General features: G+C 38.6%; 1 long non-coding RNA gene across 1 annotated transcript in view; it reads left to right on the forward strand.

Moving 5' to 3' along the window:
- The first annotated feature begins 736 nt into the window (after positions 1-736).
- LOC130455942 (uncharacterized) overlaps positions 737-11,924 on the forward strand; it is a 32,206-nt gene continuing 21,018 nt past the window's right edge. Inside the window, exon 1 of the long non-coding RNA XR_008914237.1 lies at positions 737-1,327. This is a non-coding gene — a long non-coding RNA (uncharacterized LOC130455942). The remainder of the gene's footprint in view (positions 1,328-11,924) is intronic.

Here is an 11,924-nt window from a genome sequence, read left to right on the forward strand (position 1 = left end):
ATTAAATTTATCAGTTACATGAAATGGAATCTTTTATTTCCTAATCTACACAAATAAGTCACTAAAGGCAATATCTACATATAATATCTATTACCAATTATATACCCAGACTAATTAAAAGCCATATGAGTAAAGACTGAAAAGTTCATGATTTTCTAGACTAGAAAAATCTATGCATCATGAAAAAGATACTTTCTGAAAATTAAAAAAGACATCATCATAAGCTTTTGCTTTACAGAAGCAGTTAAAAAAACAACTTTGTTAAGATATATTTGGTTAGATCCTAAGTTTAAACCCACTCATTTTTATCTTGTAATTGTCAGACTGTTAAAAATGGTACCTGATTTTAAGAAAACATCTGGCAAAAACAAGGTGTTTTAAAAGCACATTTCTTTCTTCCCATGGTTGTCACAACTGTTCTCTGTAAGTGCGGATAGGAAACCCCCTTTTAAAATTTGAGCAACTCTGCATCGAAATTCCTTTCCTGAGCAGAATGGCTTGCATAGTGATTCTGATGGGTATATGAGTTGCAGTCTGATTTTTCCTTCAGAGTTAAGTGTGTTAGCAAAAGACCAAGCCCTTTAGTTCCAGTGGGTTTTCAAGGAAATCATTATGCCAAATGCTTCACTAGAAAGGCTTCATCTCCATACAGCAGCCACTGTGACCTGTTTTAGAGATGACATCATTGGGTGTCATGTGGCTCCCTAACAGTTCAGTCTCAGAAAGAGATAATCTGTGAAAGCCACCAGTGCCTGATTTCTGCCTGTGCTAAGTCTCAGCAAGCAGAAGCAATGGCAGGAGTGCAGCAACCCTAAGTGTGGAGAGTTTGTACATTGCAGCTGTGGAATCCTCGGTTCTCCTTTTATTTATTTATTTTAGAAGTACAAGCATCTGACAGGATGAAAAGCACTAGCAGCTTCGGACTGAAGAGAGCTTGGGGTTTGCATTAGGATCAAGTAGTTGTTCAGAATCCTGGCTTCTCTCTGTTGTATATGTTTCAGTTTGAAGGAAATTGATGAAATTCAAGAACTCATCACTTTTTCTGTTGGTGTTGGAAGTTTTCTGCTGTACAGTCTCATTTTGGGCTGCTAGAGATCTGTACTGGATAACCGAAGGGCAGCAACACTTTCTTTTGTAGTGTGTGTTAGAGATATTTTCAGATAAGTTTACTTTCTAGCACAATACTTCATGGATTTCTTTCTCCAGTACTCCAAATAAACAACTTTTCCCTTTCAAATGGGCAAGGGTCACTCTCTTCAGCACCATGGAGAGCTCAGGACAGCAGCAAATCCTATGGGAGTCTGGCCAGGACAAAAAATCTGACAATGTAAGTGCTACACAATATTTTTTATCTTACATGAACCATGTTTACTTGCTGCTGACAAAGACATAAGACCATGCTTTAGAGGAGGCCAAGTTGAAGGCAGTCACAGTCTTCCCTTTACCCCTCAAATTGAGAGCAATTATTAATGTTTTTATACAAGTAGTGTGGATGATATGGGAATATTTTGCATGACTTTCTTCTGATACTATTTTGTTGTGAAAGTGTTTGATTACTACTTTTGGAAATGTGATTATCTTTCAAACTGAATAACTGACTCAGGATTAATCAATCAAGGTGGCTATTTTTGGATTTACATTTATTGGTCATGTCAATACTTCACAAGTATGTGGTGAGGATAAGTTTAGTCTGTTGGGTCTTTATGTCCTTGGAAACATGGGATACTAATTGGAACATTGAAACAGAGGAAATAACTGTCTGGAATCAAAGATCTCTTCCAAATTCTTATTGTTTCCTTTGAAAAAATTGGCACTGCAAAGCTAAATAAAATAGTTTTTCTAATTAGAAAATACAGTGATATCTTCTTGTAAAGAGATTGGCACGAACTCCCTGGTTTCTGTCTTTTGTAATACCAAATATGCTTTCATTCTTCATTAGGAAGTATTTGCTTAGTTAAAAGTATATTAAATTATTATCAATAGAAAAGGAGAAAATTCAAAATTCAAATTTTTTTAAAGATGGAAAAAAGTCATCTTATTTCTCTTTAATAATGCCTTAATAATGCAATTCAGGTGTTATAATCAGAGAGGAAAAGGGACGAAAATAGAAATGTAGAGATAAAGTGGAATGGGGAGAGAAAAACAGACAGATAGAAAAAGAGACAGAGACAGAGAGAGGTAGAGACAGAAAGAAAGGGAAAGAGAAATTAAACACTTTAAAAGAAGGAAGTTCAACAACTAGCAGATCTAGCTATGCTGATAATGCTCCTGGAATTACATGATTGTAAATTAGTGTCAGAATTGTAAAGAAAAAAATTAATAAGCCTGTATTGTAGGATAGTCAGAAGAACATATTTGTGCTAAACCTTTTCTTTTAAAAGCAATTTTGGGAAACATCTTTTTTTTTTATAATCTCATTATGTAAAATCCTATTAATTCCCTCCCTATTTGTACTCCATTTCAAAGGTAAAAAAAAGTCATGTAAATATAGATTGCCTAGATAAGGCCCAAAACATGATTATATGTAATCCTCATAGGTAGAAGCAATTCCAAAAGAATTACTGTTGTTTGTTAGATTGAATAATTGGGAACCCTGCTTTCTGGAAATGGCATTTCTGCATTGATGTTGCTCAGAGTTTTAGGAGAGGAGTCTAAATTTCATTTCTCAGACACAAGAGGTACACTTTCATTAGTTTGGTGTCCCAGAAAACATCTGCATGTTTACTTGGAGAGTAACTCAAAATAGATCAGTGGCAAAGGAAGATAGTGGAACAAGCTAGGATACCTGCTGTCTTAGGTTCCTTTCTTTCCAACTTTTAAAATGAGTTTGTTGTTATAGGTGAGTGAATAGTGCCTTTAACACCACCAGGGGGCAGGTACCTGGGGTTTCTACATATTGATTGCTCTTTTAAGAAGAGCTGTGCCCTTTCAATTCTGCCTGTGAAGTTTGAATAAATCATCCTGACTCATTAGGCTGTAATACTGTGATCGACTCGATCCAAGATTTGTGCTGTAATTCAAATCTATTTTCTAATTAGGGATGGGCTGGGACAGCTGCCCCTCATTCAGTAATTTATTCTCTCTTGGTTAACATTCAACTTGTGTTGCCCTTTTGACAATGGCTCTGGATTTATAACCACAGCTGTTTGGCTTCTCTCTGGTTTGGATGTGCTTCTCTACATATTTATTGGATCAGAAATGATTGTTGCAGAGCAAACCACAAACATTTGTGATATCCTCTTAGCCATCCATGAAACCACATAAGTCACCTGAAAGCAAGCAAATGTCTGGCTTTGCCCAGTCCACTTCACAGCCACTCAATCTAAAGCTATCAACATGCCTCTCCCCACCGCCCCACCTCCCTCCCTCCCTTCTACCATTCTGGTGGCAGCAGATGTTTGTGGAAGTTCTTAAGTTCAGTTGAATGGCATTTTGAAATTGCCAGTGTAAAAATGTTCTCACAAGTCTTTCTTCCTTGGCCCACAAATCCTTGGAGGGCTTTTGTGGCCCAAGTGAACTCAAGACTCTGTGGGCATCATTAAATGCCTATAAAACCCGCCCCTAAGCTCTAATACTTGATAGCTAAGCATGAATGGAGCTGACTTATCGATCAAATATAATTCTGTGATTGAATTTGACATCCCACCCCCCAGCCAATTCAACTCTAAAAGGAGAGTGTTGATCTTGAGATCATTCTTTAGATTCCAGAGCAACATTCTCCCCAGTCCACACCCACTTCCAGTGAGTTCCTACATAGGTACTTGTGCTTACACACACACACACACACACACACACACACACACACACACTAAAAGGCTACCTCAACTACTGCAAATCTTCCTTTACAGCATGAAATTCCTTGCCAGGTGCTATTCCAGTGGGTAAAACCAAGAAAGAACTGGACTAGGGAAGACCCAAGGTTGTTAGGTCATGGGAAGAGAGGCAAGTTTAGTCCACTGAGGGCTATGAGTGTTGTAGCAATGTACTGGCTTTCCTTCCATAAATAACAGGTGTGTCTGGTAGTATGGTATGTATTTGGACATTAGAATCCAAAAGCAGATCACTGACCAAATTGGATGGGGCTTAGCGATCACATAGTCATATTTTCAGACTAGAACAAAAATGTATATAGAAAGATTTACTCGAATGCCTCCATTTTACTTAATTTGACATTTAATTTATTTAGTCCTACCTCTATTACTTGTACTTCTAATGATTTTGCCATTAAACAATGAAATAATTACATAAAGAACATATATGCACATACAAAGATGTATTCGCCGGACATATATGATATGGTGTGGCAAATTCTGTACCTGAAGTCTTATACCAAGTGCTATCTGGCCATCTAAAACTGATTGAAATCTAAATTGATGATGTAACTGACCAAAGTTCTGATGTCTTTTGATCTTGTTTCTTATTATGCTGTTAGCCCTTTGTGTAAATTATTCCTTTGGTTCTGCTTACTTCACTTCACTTCACAATAGTTCATACATGTCTTCTCATGTTTCTCTGAGTTATTCACATTTCTCTCATTACATTTATATATAGACAATTTATTTAGCCATCCTCCAATTAGTGAGCACCCACTAATACTTAAAATTATCAGGCAGTAGGGGGCAGCTGGGTAGCTCAGTGGATGGAGAACCAGGCCTAGAGACGGGAGGTCCTGGGTTCAAATCCGGCCACAGCCACTTCCTAGCTGTGTGACCCTGGGCAAGTCACTTGACCCCCATTGCCTAGCCCTTACCACTCTTCTGCCTTGGAGCCAATACACAGTATTGACTCCAAGATGGAAGGTAAGGGTTTTTATAAAAAAAAAAATATCTGGCAGTGAAATAGTCAAACCTTTATGCAATGAGTTCCTAATTGCTGGAAATATTTTAGGAAGAGTTGAATGACTGTATGTTTGATATGATATGGAAGGAATTCTTGCTTTGGGAGATGGCTGGATGAGATGGCCTCTGAGATCCTTCCTGTCTCCCAAGATGCCATTATTCTAGGTTTTGAATGCATTATGGACAATGGCAGGCAAGCAATTAAACTGGGGAGAGCATTAGGTGGGTTGACCTTCAACAAAGATGATAGATGGCCCTCTGACTATAGACTTTGTGGGACTCATAGTTAACTATGAGGGAAAGATACCATCTGGGATGGTTTTTGTTTATATGATTGACTGATTTAAATAAAGACAAAGAGAAAACCAAAGGTTACCAGAGAATTCACCCAGACGTGAGCATATTTCCCACAAACCACTTTTGATTAGGTAGGAAAGAAAAAAAGAAAGGAGAGGGAAAATAGTGAAAATCAAGAAATAGAAATGTAAAAAAAAAAGAAAAAATATGAGAAGGGGCAGGATAAGGAGCACTAAGGAAGGAATGAGCCCATTTAGGAATGGGAATCTGGAAAATGAACAAGTAAAAGAGCCCTGAAGACATTCCCATTCACCCTTCCCCTTCCCTAACAAGGATTAATCAATCAGTTGGGAAAATTTATTAGGCACCTGCCATAAAGTAGTCATTGTGCTAAAGAGGGGAAACAAATGAGATAGTTTCTTCCCTGAAGAAGTTTACATTGTGGGGGCAGCTAGGTGACTCAGTGGATTGAGAGTTAGACCAGAGACAGGAAGTCCTGGATTCAAATCTGGATCTGGATATGCCCTAGCTATATGATCCTGGGCAAGTCACTTAATCCCCATTGCCTAAACTTTACCATTCTTCTGCACTGAGAACTATGAACAGTATTGGTTCTAAGACGGAAAGCAAAGGATCAAAAAAAGAGAAGTTAACCATCTAATGGCAGATGATGCACCATAGTCACAGATAATAAGGAACTACAGGATAAATATAAAACAGTTTGCAGGGAAATCACAGACAACTGAGAATCAGGAATGGTCTTTTGAAGGCAATAGTACTTGAGCTAAACCTTGAAGGGGCTAGATTTTTTAATAGGTATGGGTGAGGAGTGACAACATCCCAGGCATCAGGGACAAAGGTGTGAACACTGAGAAGGTCAGCTTGGCAGGAACATAAAATGCATGAGATACTGAGAGATACAGAAGAGAGCACAGAATTTAGGGTCCTAAGAAAATTGTACTTGTATTCTCATAGCATCAAACATTTTTAGAGTATTGGACCTAATTCTGAGCTTTAGAGCTTGGCAAGGCGGCACAGAAATGATTAAAAATTGGTGAGGATGAGAAAGAAACAAAGATTCTAGGAGAAAAGGTGAAAGAAAATCATATTATTTAATCTGGGGAAAGGAAGAGTAGGTCAGAGTAAAGAAAGTAATGAGGTCAGTTCAAATTCTGCTAGTGATGAATTCTATGTGCCTCCTAATGGACCTGATCTTCTGAAGGGCAGGGGATGCAATGGAACAACACTAGATTTGTAGTCAAAGAACTTGGGTTCAAATCCCATCTCTAATACTTTCTGGTCCTATGAGCTTGGACAAAAACTCTAACTTTCAGCTTTCTCCTTTGCAGAGGGAAAGGGTTGGACTACATGAACTCTGGGGTCCCTAACTCATGTTCCTCTGAATGACTCTGTGGACCCATACTCATGGCTGAAGGGTACTTAAAGGGTACAAATCAGGATATTACAAACAAGTCGGTGTTGTTTGATATGAAGACTGGAGAGAATTTAGCAGAGCTCAAGTTCTATCCTTAACCCTGATCCTGATGGATTTCATTAACTTTAAGGAAATCATCTGACACTCCTCCCCCACCCCCGCCGTTTTCCCCTACCAATCACAACAGTCTCCTTATCAGTCTCAAAGGCATACTGAAAAATAAATTTAATGAGATGGTGCTTTAAGGTCTTTGGAATATAAGGTGGCATCATCACATTATTATTTTCACAAGCTGTTAACTCAAAAGGGAAAGAAGAGTGAAAACTTAATGCCAAAGGGATTTGAGGCACTTTGTCAGTTCCACTTTAGCTCTGAGGCCTTTTGAAGAGGTGCCTGTTTTTCTGTTGTTTTTTGTTGTTCCCCAACTCCACCCCCAGAAGCAAATAGTTTAAAGCTGCCTTTTTCAGGGTTTGGGGTCCACAATATTTTCTGTCCTTGATGACAGAATCAGGTGATTGTCAAGGATGATGTCATGCTACAGTTATATCCTTCAAAAGTCCCACAATTATGAAAGGAAAACTAGAATGGAAGAAGCACAAAACAGTTCAAGGCTCCCAAATGGCAATTTGTGCTTCCCCTTCCTTCTCCTAACAATTTTGGGCTGCTCCAATAGAACAGGCTTCTGAAACTAGACTGAATGACTGCACAGATGCTCTGGTCTAACTGTGGAAAGCTATTTATGAACAGGCCTTTGTCTTTGTAGAGTGGGCTGCCCATTTGGAGATAGACCTGTGCTTTTAGAGCGGAATCTCCCTATTTGTGAAGGGGCATATGGGACTTGTCTAAGTTCAGAGCACCGTGTAGGGCCATTCGAAGCATCCCAAAGTGGCCATGCAGGTTGGAAGAAGGTTTGAAGTAAAGCAAATATCAGGGTCTTTTCTCTATGCAGAGTGAATAAAGGAATTATTACTTTGACAACTCCATTTTAATGGCCTTATTAAGACAGATAAAAGCAGCAATACTACTTAGAAAGTAGCAAGGGAGTTGTTTATTCATTTTATTTGAAACAAAAGCTAATGTGCTAATGATCTTAACAACCCCTTAAGTTTTCCACATTTGGACAGAGCCATCCTTAGCTGTACAGTATAGTAGGCAGAGAGCTGATCTTATGTCCTCAAAAATCTGGGTTCAAATCTCCCCTCTGAAACATACGGACCATGTGACCTTAGGCAAGTCCCTTAATCAGTCCTGTTCTCTAGGTACTTCTTTAAAAGTATAGTTACAGAACAGTTCCTTAGCTTGGGAGATCCCTGAATCAATAAAGCCACAGGATAACTTCTTTCCCTCTCATTCTTATACTCAAACTCACTCTAGACACCAGATTTTTATATTGAAGACTGGTGCTGTTAATGTTGAGAGCAGCATGACAGTAAATAAAGGGCTAACATGGGTGTTAGAAAGACCTCTGTTCAAGTTCTGCCTCTCGCATATACTGGCTGTGTGATCATCAGATCTTGTAGTGGTCCCAAGGAATTCCCTGTATGAGATCCTAAATGACAGAGTTGATGATATGCACCAACTGACGTTGCTTCTACTCTGATAAATTCACAGGCTAAAACCAACTAAGCCACAAACCCACACTGTCCATTTTACTCCTCCTTAGAAAATCTTCCTACATCTTTTATTTCCTGTTTATACTTGAAACGCCTTGCAATTTGGAATCTTTAACAAAAAAGCTACCATAGAAAACTAGAGCGAAGTACACAGATCTTCAGATAATTCAATTTAAGAAACATTTATTGAAATCGCCTTTGTCCCTATCCAAGAGCTGCTGAATAAATCTGGATAAAATTGTGAAAGTATGCTGAATGGAACCACTATGAATTTATGTTAATAAATACAAATTTATGTTAATAAATGTTATAATCTCAACTAGGCCCTCACTGTGACATAGTAATCTTTTCACACCTCTCTAATTAACTCACTAACCCATTCACCACAGTGACTTTTCCAAATATTTTCATCTCTCCTCTAATCTCCCTCCCACAAATCCTTCTCTCCCCACCCTCTAAGCAGAGAACATTGCCCCATATAATATAAAAATTTAAGGTTTTTCACTGAGAATTCTCTCTTCTATGTTCCTCCAAATTTCATATCACCCTAATATCTGCTGCCACTATCTCTGCCTTACCCCTCTAAAGAGGTTGCCCTTCTTCTTGCTAAGGCAAATCCCTTTAGGTGCACAAGTGATCTCATTCCATTCCATCTTTTCCAGTAGTGTCTCCTCTATCATTACCACTCTCAGTACGCTTCAGTCTCTCCCTTACTATCAACCACTTCCTTATTACCTACAAAATGCCTGTCTTCCTTATCCTCAAGAAACCTTCATTTGATTCACCTTTCCATACTAGCTTCTTCCATACTATGTTTCTTCTTTCTTTTGCTAATAAGTGTCTCTCCTTACTTTATTCTCACTCTCCTATTAATATTCTGCAGTCTGGTTTCCAATCTCCTCATTCATCTGAAACTGGTTTCCCCCAGAGTTACCAATTGTTTCATAATGGCCAAATGATCTTTTCACAATCCTTATCTTTTGTGATCACTCTGCAGCATTAGTCAATCGCGATCACTCTCTTCTCTGGGATAGTCTCTTCTCTCTGGGTTTATAAAACACTACTCTCTCCTGGCTCATCTCCCACCTGACTACACCTTCTATGTCTTTTTTAAATCTTTATCCAGGTCCTGCTTTCTAGCCTTCATCTTCCCCCAAATCTGCCCTTGACTCTTTTTTCTTCTATACAATTGGCCTTGGTGATATCATTTGTTTTCATTGGTTGATTACCATTTCTATTCAGATACTTCTTAGATCCATTTATTCAGACCTAATTCTTTCTTGATGCCCAGTTTTCCATATTCAACTACATACCCATATCAAACCAGCTATGTCCTTTATTTATAGATATTTTAAACTCAACGTGCCCCAAACTGAACTTATTGCCATTCTCCAAAATACTAATTTTATTATGACTGTTGAGGGTACCATCATCTTCCCTGTCACCCAATTCCAGAATTTAGGTGTTATCTTCATCTCTCCCACTCTCAATCCCCATTGAATCAATCACCAAGTTCTGTCAAATTTATCTTCATAACATCTCTTGTATATGCCCTCTTTACTCCTCTGAGACTGTCAGCACCCTGGTGGAAACAGCAGGAACAATGTTACTCCACAGGATGGTGAAGATGCTGCTAAAATAATTCTGTATCTCTCCTGGGTCTACATTAGTGTCTTCACACTTCAAGTGTGAAGCTGTTTAGCCTATAACATTTCATGGATAAATGTCTCAAAGCCTTCAGAAGACATCCCCAGGCTGATGTAGATACAAAAATCAGTTTGATTAGATTCAGCCAAAATATGTTTCACTGCTTCAATACTTAAAGGATCAAGATTTCCTCAGTCCTCTTATTCCCTCTATTGACGTATTGTAAGCCTCCCATGGCTTAGCAGATGATCTTTGGGAGTTCTCCTGGCTAAAAATTCATCACCTAGTGACTGCATTAAACATGAACTGCTCTGATTTTAGCCAGTCAAGTCATTCTTAATATTTTTTGTGTCCTGAATGTATTTGGCAATCTGGTGAAATCTATGGTCTCCCTCTCAGAGTGATGTTTTCAAATGGACAATATGAAATACATAGGACTACAAAAGTAACTAATCTTATTGAAAAAGTTATCAATATTTTTAAAAAACACATTCAAAGACCCAGGTTATGAATTTAGTTTAGATAGAAGACACTGGCTGTCTCCCGGTCCATTCTTGAAGACTTTCCAGCTGGGAGAGTCAGAGCCTGCCCTTCACTAGCATAATCATAAGGAATCCTTACATATTATTTTCATGCCATCCCTCCCCTTCTCCCTTCCTCTTTTTCTCCCTGTGCTTCATTTCTCTTTCCCTCTCCCTTCCCCTCATTCTCTTCCTCTCTATGTCCTTTCTTTCTCTCTCCCTCTCTTTTTTCCTTCCCTTCTCCTTACTCTCTCTTTTTCTCTTGCCCTCCTTTATACTTCCCCCTCTTCCCTCTTTCTCCTTCTTCCTGCCTTTTCTCCCCCTTTCCCTCTCTCTCTCTCTCTCCCTCATCTCCTTCTCCCTCTCCTTTTCAAATTTTCCCTTTCATTCCCACTCCCCCTTCTTTTCCTTCCTCCCTCCTCTCAGCTGGATTTTATTCCAGAGTCCATGTACCTTCCCCTTGTACTATGCTTCCATCCTTGAAGATAGAAAGGTCTTCAAGAAAAACTATACTTCATTAAAACACTAATTTCTAAGCTTATCTTTTGATTGTCCATGATCATTGGCTTCTTATAGAACTGAAAACAAGACTGTCTTTTACTCATCTCAACTTCTTTGTTTGTGATGGGTAATGGAACAGAAAGGAAAACATCAATTCTTCCATTACTGGTGACTGTCCATGCCATCACACAGGAAGCCTTAGGGTCTTAACAAATATCTCTGTGAGCCTAAACCTATTCTCTAACTCCTGATAGGATCCAGTGTTTTATGGATGAATGAAGTTCAGAGGGCTTGATTTTTGTACCCTGCATTTTTCTGTCTTCCATGCTTCAACTCTTCCAATCTGTGGCCTAAAGCTACTCTGTTCTGGGAGGTCAGACTTGACAACATTGTGTAGCAGTTGCACTAGGAGGATTATAAATCAAACACAGAAAGTATTTAATGCAAAAGGGATATGAGACAAATAGAAGATGACTCTCTTCCCTTGCCCCTCCTTCCCTTTTTCCTTTTGATATCCTAAGTATAAATTACTTCCTAGACTTAGAAAACCCACTACTTCCAGTTTAACTCTCAGACCGCTGGAACTCCATATTGGAAAGCATCAAGATACCTTTTACCTTTGTCATTGTGTGTGTACATGGGGAATGCTGCCAAAAAGACCATTTCTTTCATGGGTACAAATCAAAAAGCTACCAATGCAAGCATATTTCTTATCTATGGCCACTTTCTCTCAAATGTATCAAAACAATGTATCTCTTCCTTAATTCTGTCTTAGGGAAAAACTCTAGATATTTGGGTCTAGGTGCCTACTTCAAAAGGTTTGAAAAAATCAAGATGCCTCAGGGCTAGAGGAAGAATTCATAGACTTAATCTCTTTTTAGCACCTTTGAGGACATGTATTCAACATTGCAATTAGCAACGTGTAATTAGAAAATATTAAAAATGTATGCTGTTGTAGGTGGTATGCATTTATTAGATCTATATAGGAATAGGTTTTCCTTTGTGTGGAGACCACAATGAAATAATTCAAGACTGTTTGCTTTTCTCCTGGGATCAAAACTTCTTTTTAAAG

This window comes from Monodelphis domestica, chromosome 8 (genome assembly GCF_027887165.1).
Source record: "Monodelphis domestica isolate mMonDom1 chromosome 8, mMonDom1.pri, whole genome shotgun sequence".
NCBI classification, from domain to species: Eukaryota; Metazoa; Chordata; class Mammalia; order Didelphimorphia; family Didelphidae; genus Monodelphis; species Monodelphis domestica.